This window comes from Cynara cardunculus (assembly GCF_001531365.2).
Source record: "Cynara cardunculus var. scolymus isolate 2C chromosome LG 1, CcrdV1, whole genome shotgun sequence".
Lineage (NCBI taxonomy): Eukaryota > Viridiplantae > Streptophyta > Magnoliopsida > Asterales > Asteraceae > Cynara > Cynara cardunculus.
The window spans coordinates 15,376,934-15,385,347 of NC_037528.1; the positions used below are offsets into that span (position 1 = coordinate 15,376,934).

At 40.7% G+C, this 8,414-nt stretch overlaps 1 pseudogene; it reads left to right on the forward strand.

Moving 5' to 3' along the window:
• Positions 1-1,807: 1,807 nt before the first annotated feature.
• Positions 1,808-8,414, forward strand: part of LOC112516584 — a 7,365-nt pseudogene continuing 758 nt past the window's right edge.

Below are 8,414 nucleotides of genomic sequence, written 5' to 3' on the forward strand. Positions count from 1 at the left end.
CATAGATGGAATTGAATTCCAAAGATTCTTAAATTCGAGGAATTCACTATTCCTTCCTAAAGCTGATGGAATTGAAATCCATTCCATCAAAAAGTGTGTAAATGACAAAAATACCCTCATTACACTATTAAACCCTAACTGCTCCATCAAAGAACGCTGCTTTCATCGAGGTATGCTTCTTTCATCAACCAATCGAACGTTGCTTTCTGCTTTCATGAAAAGATCGAGCCTGTTACAGATTTCTACTACTACTTTTTTATGCTTTATGTTTGCTTATCAAATGAACCTGCTACTACTTTCATCAAACGATCGAGCCTGCTATTGCTTTCTTTCTACTTATCGAATGAACCTGCTACTACTTTCATCTTATCGAACCTGTTACTGATTTCTGCTACTGCTTTCTTTATGCTTTATGTTTGCTTATCAAATGAACCTGCTACTACTTTCATCAAAAGATCGAGCCTGCTATTGCTTTCTTTCTGCTTATCGAATGAACCTGCTACTACTTTCATCTTATCGAACCTGTTACTAATTTCTGCTACCGCTTTCTGTTTGTCTCGATTTTCGCTACTGCTTTCTTTCTGTTTTTTTTTTCGAACTTGAACATGTTACTAATTTCTGCTACTGCTTTCTGTTTGCTTCGAATGAACTGTTTGCTTCAAATGAACTGTTTGCTTCTATTACTGATTTCCGCTTCAAATATGAAATTGTACTGCTTTCATCTTCTTTGAATGAAACTGTCACTGATCGAATGTATATATGTATATATATGTGTGTGTGTGTGTGTATGTATTCGATGTCTGTGTTTGTACTTGCATAAAAGGGGTTTTCTTAATTTGCATAAAGGGCTAAACAAATTATGAAGAAAGGGTATTTTGTCTTTTTTTCATCATTTCATTTCATTTCAATTATGTTGCAAACCAAACAGACATATTTCAATTCAATAGACAGATTAAATTCCATTCCTACCAACCAAACATTTGGTCAAACCTAATAACATTTCATTCTAATTCTTTTGACAGATTCAATTCCTTCAAAAATTATTCTGCGAACCAAACGCCCCCTTACATGGTTTTATTTGATTTGTAGAAAGATACTTGGGATTGTGTGAATAAGAGTTTCGATAATAATGGTGAAAATATATTTAATTTTTTTGAATATGTTATTTTTTAATCTGATGGCTAAGAAATATGAATCTTCATATACCTTCATCCTCACTTTGTCACATTTTTATGCATTTTCATATAACTTCAATCACTTCTACAATCATGAAATTGCAAAAGTTTCAGTTATGATAATAGAAATACGTAGATAAATATTTTGTTCTCATGTTTTCATCAAAAAAATTCATTTTTATGGAAATCATCCCTATATATTTATATACGACCAAATAATAGAATACAAGAATCGCCAAATCATCTAAGATCGTGGGGCCAATCGCCATCTCACCCTTTCTGTTGATTGGTTGTTTTCGTGTTTTTTTTTTTTTTTTGATTTTGTTCTAATTTGATCATTGATAAGCCCAAATTTATACATTTTTTACGTCAAAGTACCCTGAGATTAATGTCAATTAGATGCTTAAATAGGTCCAATTTAATTTTGAGTTGATATATATAACTTCTTGGGGCTAATTTAGTTGAAAAATTAATTATTTATGTGGCCCAAACAGCAGCCCAAGTTCGCTGCACAAACAGCAGCCCAAGCCGTGTAAAGAAAAAAAGAAAAAGAAGAGAAGCATCAAGCTGCTGCCCAAAACAGAAACAGAGCGAGAGAAATCGGCAGCGAGACGGAAGACGTGGGCAGAACGATGGAGACGGAAGACGTGGGCAGAGAGGGATCGAGGGAGCAAAGTCGGTGGATAAAATTGGAAGCAAAGAGGCTGTCCATTGGGGGCTGTAAGTCGGTCGAGAGAAGGAAGCAGCAGCCGAGAAGGAGAAGAAGAAGCTGTCGATCGGACARCAGGTTATCGAGGAGCAGAATCGAGAGAGAAGGGGCTGTCATCGAGAGGGCAGCAGCCGGGAGGAAGAAATCGAGCAGCAGATTATGTCGATTGAGGCGAGAGAGACAGCAGGCAGTCGATTGAAAGGGCTGTCGATAAAGAGGCGATCAAAGAAGGGCTGTCAATTGAAAAACAGAAAAGGGAGCAGCAGAAATCGGGACGGAGAATTAGAGGATTAATCAAGATTTTCAAAAGGATTGATCAGGACTGGATTCGGTGAAGAAACAGTAAGCCTATTTCCAGATTTTGAAGATAAATTTCAGGTTTCTTCACCAACTCTTAAATTTCAATCATTTTGTAAGTTTTTTAGTTCTAAGCATGAGTGGCTAAATCCTTTATTCTAGTAGTGAGCAAGTAAACACTTCAAATTGGAGGGTGTTGAGACTTGATTTCTATTTCAATGTCATTTCGTATATGCAAACTTTGACCGTAAAGTTGAATCTTAGTTGGGTTTTTGATTTAGGCAGGATCCCCAATTTTATATAATCTGATTTTGATTTGCTAAACGAAACRGGGAATCCGTAATTGTTTCTCGTTTTGTTATTGTAGCAAGTAATGTTCCGATTGATATGTTTGGTTGATTGTTTAACATTACAAGTTTGCATATTCTAGTCTTAGTATTTGGCATCTAAATATTAGCTAGGAATGGTGTTTGTTAAATCTTAATGCATTTATCAGTTGTTACCAAGTCTGTGACTGTTCCAACTAGTTGGGTAGGGACTAGTTTTCGAGCTACTCGTACTAGTTGATTTTGTTATGGCAGACAAAGCATTGATGTGTATCAACGTTTGAGCTATTCTGAATTGACATGAAAATATATTTCAGTTCAAGTTTATGATATATCGTCCAATGAAAAGTGTGTTTGCTTACTACCAGAAGCTCTTATTATTGTTTAACATTCTCAAATTTTATTTTGCATATTCAGGCTTTTTATCAGTCTTCCAACCCCCCCCCCTTTTATATATAATGTTTTATTGTCAATGAATTTTCACACATTTACGTCTTGGATTTACGGTTAACACCAAGTCCCTGAGGAGACGACCCTACTTATCGCTATCACAAGTTGTGTTTTAGAGATAATAGGCTTATTTTTATAAATTCTATTATTTCCCAGACTCGACACCCGTCAAATTTTTGGCGCCGCTGCCGGGGACTTGGCAAAGTTTAACTGTTTATGCCAAGATCGTTTTGTGCAGGTTCACCATTGCCAATTGATCCAGAAATTGAGAAAACCGCAAAGAAGCTAAGAAAGCAAGCTAAGCTTCGAAAGAAGCAAGGCGTGTCTACTTCTTCACCGGTTCTTAATATTTGGAAAGATATTGCGTTGTCATCCGATTCAGAAGACCAAACGGAGGACGAAGAAGAGAAATCTCATTCTGAGCAAGAAGAACTGGTCATCGAGACTGAAGAGGAAATGGCGAATCCCAAACGTACTTTAAGGGAATGGGCAGCACCCAACATCGTCGAGCAACCTCTTTGCATCACTTATCGGCCGGAAGAGGTAAGTGTTGAACTTAAAACTGGTTTAATACACTTACTACCTCGTTTTCATGGTTTAGCTAACGAAGACCCGTACAAGCATATGACCGAGTTCCACATTGTATGCTTGGGGATGAAGCCGCAAGGCACGACGGTAGAAAATCTCAAGCTAAAGGCATTTCCATTCTCCCTAGTTGACGCAGCTAGGGAGTGGCTTTTCTACTTACCGCCAGGATCCATCACCACTTGGGCGCAAATGGCAAGAGCATTCCTCGGCAAGTACTTTCCCGCATCCAAAGCCGCTGGGCTTAGAAGAGAGATCTATGGGATCAAGCAGAAGGACATGTAATCTTTATACGAGTATTGGGAGCGCTTCAAGCGCCTTTGTGTAAGTTGTCCTCAACATGGAATTTCTGATGAATAACTAATTCAGTATTTTTATGAAGGTTTGCTACCGATGGAAAGAAAGATGATGGATGCTGCGAGCGGAGGAGCTATAGTGAACAAGACGCCAACTCAAGCGAGGACTTTGATAGACACCATGGCGGAAAACTCCAAGCAATTTGGAGTTCGGAGTGACATAGGTCGAGGCGCTAGTGAGGTACATGTTAAATCTTTAGAAACTAAAATAACTGATTTGACTAACCTTGTGAAACAGCTTGCCATGGGTAATATGCCTCAAGTCAAGGCATGCGGATTTTGCTCATCAGTGGCACACCCCACCGATGCGTGCCCGACTTTACATGAAGAAGAAAAGCAAGTGAACGCCATTAGGGGTGGCAACTTTCAGAATTCAAGCAACCGGGCTCCCGACCCTTTCTCGAGCACATACAACCTCGGTTGGAGGCAGCATCCGAATCTGAGCTATGCCCCGAGGCAAGGACAAGGACAAGGTCAGCAATTTCAGCAAAGAGGTTCATTCCATCAACCTCAACAGTTTCAACCTCAACAATTCCAAGCACCGCCCGGATTTCAGAAACAACATCAACCGAAGGCACCATTTCAGCCGATTGCCCAACATCAACATCAAGTGTCACCGCAAGCACCTAGTGGCTCAGGTATGTCATTAGAGGATTTAGTTAAGTCTATGGCTGCTAACATGGTGAAATTTCAACAGGAAACTCAGGCAAGTATTCAGGACCTTCAAGCCACTGTTGGGCAATTAGTGAACAAGGGTAAATTGCCATCTCAAACGGAGACGAATCCGAAGGCAAATGTGAGTGTTGTCACTTTGAGAAGCAGAAAGGAGCTTCAAGAGGTTGGAAAGAAGAAGAAGGAAAAGGTTCATGAGGAAGAAGAAGAGTCAGAAGTCAAGACATCCACTTCGGGTGCAAAGGATGTCAAAGAAGAGGAGGCAAAGAAGAAGACACCCGAAGTGATAGTTCAAGCACCGCCATTCCCGAGCCGGTTCGAGAAGACAAAGCGGGAGAGTGAAGAGAAAGAGATCCTTGACACATTCCGAAAAGTTCAGGTAAACATCCCTTTATTAGATGCAATTAAGCAAGTTCCTAGATATGCTAAGTTTTTTAAAGAACTTTGTACTAATAAAAGGAAACTAAAGGGTAATGAAAAGATAAGCATGAGTCAAAATGTGTCTGCTGTTTTGCAAAAACAATTACCACCTAAATGTAAAGACCCGGGCATGTTTACCATACCATGTAAGGTAGGCAATGTCTCGGTAAATCAAGCCATGTTGGACTTAGGGGCATCAATTAATGTTATGCTATATGCCATCTACTCATCTTTGGACGTAGGGCCCCTAAAGCCAACCGGTGTGGTAATCCAATTAGCGGATAGGTCTATTGTCTACCCTAAAGGGGTATTAGAGGATGTGCTCGTTCAAGTGAATGAATTGGTCTTTCCGGCTGATTTTTATGTTACAGATATGGAGGAGAAAAATGCCTCCAAGGCCGGTATGCTTTTTCTAGGTAGACCATTTTTGAAAACCTCTAAGACTAAGATAGACATTCATAGTGGTAGTTTGACCATGGAATTCGATGGCGAGATGATTAAATTTAATATATATGATGCCATGCGATATACGAGTGATGTTTCGTCTTTATGCTTTGTTGATATTATMRAGTCTTTATCTGATACTATGTTTGATCTATCTAATGAGGATGTGTTAGAAGTGATTCTAGATAGGGACTTAACAAATGGAAGTTTGAAGAAGCTTGCCCAAGAGTACAAGCTTGATGATGATTTTGCAGAATTGGTGTCCTGGATGGAGAAAGGGCGAGTACCAAAGCCAAGGTATGAAGTCTCTAAAATAGATTTGCCTATATCTCACACTAGACTTTTGTCTTCTGTTGAACAGGCACCCGAGCTAGAATTGAAGATGCTACCACATCATCTGAAGTACGCCTACTTGGGAGATAAAGAGACCCTTCCGGTGATCATATCCGCCACACTATCACCGAAGGAGGAGAGAGAGCTTGTGGATGTTTTGAAGGAGCACAAGAGGGCGATTGGATGGACCATCGCCGACATCAAGGGCCTTAGTCCCACACTTTTCCAGCACAAGATACTATTAGAGGAAGAGTACAAGCCATTCCGAGAGGCGCAAAGGAGGTTGAACCCACCGATGATGGAAGTTGTCAAGAAGGAGATACTCAAGCTTTTGGACGCCAATATGATCTACCCAATCTCTGACAGCAAGTGGGTAAGCCCAGTCCAGGTAGTTCCTAAGAAAACTGGCATTACTGTGGTAGAGAATGCCGAAGGTGAGTTAGTGCCCACCCGTGTTCAAAACGGGTGGAGAGTATGTATTGATTATCGTAAGCTTAATTCATCAACTAGGAAAGACCCATTTTCCCCTTCCATTCATAAACCAAATGTTAGAAAGGTTAGCCGGTCGTACTCACTATTGTTATTTGGATGGTTATTCAGGTTTTCATCACATACCGGTTGCAAGAGAGCACCAAGAGAAGACCACGTTCACCTGCCCCTTCGGTACATTCGCCTACCGAAGGATGCCTTTCGGTCTTTGCAATGCACCGGCAACATTCCAACGATGTATGGTGAGTATATTTTCAGAATATGTAGAAAATATTATTGAGGTTTTTATGGACGATTTCACAGTTTATGGTGATTCGTTTAGTTCATATTTAGATAACTTGACCAAAATTTTAAAGAGGTGCATTGAAACTAATTTGGTTTTAAACTATGAAAAATGTCACTTCATGGTCAACCAAGGTATAGTACTTGGTCATGTTATCTCGGAAAAGGGTATAGAGGTTGACAAGGCAAAGATCGATGTCATCAAATCTTTGCCTTACCCCTCGAGTGTTAGAGAGGTCCATTCTTTTCTTGGTCATGCAGGTTTCTATCGGCGTTTCATTAAAGACTTCTCCAAGATCACTCGATCCCTTTGTGAACTACTACAAAAAGAGGTAGACTTTGTCTTCAATGAGGTATGTAAGAGTTCATTTGATTTATTGAAAGATTTGCTTACTTCTGCCCCTATCATCCGACCTCCAAATTGGCAATTGCCATTTGAGATTATGTGTGATGCTAGCAATCACGCCGTCGAAGCGGTATTGGGACAGAAAGACGGTAAGAGCTCTTATGTTATCTATTATGCATCACGATCACTTGATAATGCACAATGCAACTACTCGACCACCGAGAAAGAGTTGCTAGCAGTTGTTTTTGCTTTAGAAAAGTTTAGATCTTATCTGTTTGGCACTAAAGTGATTGTCTTTTCAGATCATGTCGTATTGAAATACCTGCTCAAGAAGAAAGATGCAAAGCCGAGGTTGATAAGGTGGATTCTCTTACTCCAAGAGTTTGATTTGGAGATTAGAGATAAGAGCGRAGCTGAAAATTTTGTTGCCGACCACCTTAGCCGGCTAGTGTTGGATGGAGAGCCAAGCCCACTCACTGATGAGTTTCCAGATGAGCACCTTTTCTCTGTTTCGGGCGAAGCCCCCTGGTATGCAGACATTGTTAATTATTTGGTTTCAAAGAGCTTCCCAGGTGAGTTATCTAGACCCGATAGAGAAAAGATTAGGAGAGAGGCTCGTCTCTACATGTGGGACGAGCCGTACCTTTGGAAACATTGTCCGGACCAAGTTATCCGGGGATGTGTACCCCAAGGGGAGTTTCAGTCTGTTTTACAGTTTTGTCACTCCCATGTTTGTGGGGGCCACTTCGACCATAAGCGGACATACCAGAAGGTACTTGAGTGTGGGTTGTATTAGCCGACCCTTATGCGAGATTGTAATCGCTTTTGTAAGAGTTGCATGAGATGCCAAATGACAGGAAACATTAGTTCCCGAAATCAAATGCCCCAATTTCCTATGCTAGTATGTGAAATTTTTGATGTTTGGGACATGGATTTCATGGGACCCTTTCCCTCATCTTGTGGAAATCTTTATATTATTTTGGCCGTTGACTATGTCTCAAAATGGGTTGAGGCAAAGGCCACTCGAACTGATGATTCTCGTGTAGTTGTAGATTTTGTCAAATCTCACATATTTTCTAGGTTCGGGACTCCCAAGGCCATCATCAGTGATCGAGGCACCCATTTTTGCAACAAGGTCATCAGCGCGCTTTTCAAGAAATATGGGGTTATCCACCGCCTCTCCACCGCCTACCATCCACAGTCAAACGGACAAGCCGAGGTAACAAATAGAGAAATCAAGTCCATTTTGGAGAAGACTGTGAACCCCAACCGGAAAGACTGGAGCTTAAGGCTTAATAACGCTTTGTGGGCCTATCGTTCGGCCTACAAGATGCCTATAGGTATGTCTCCTTTTTGGTTGGTGTACGGTAAACCTTGCCACCTCCCGGTGGAATTAGAGCACAAGGCGTATTGGGCGGTGAAGACATGCAATATGGATTTGAATGAAGCGGGATCGCATAGGAAGCTTCAAATTCAAGAGTTAGAGGAGATACGAAACGATGCTCGCATCTATAAGGCGAAGACCAAGGC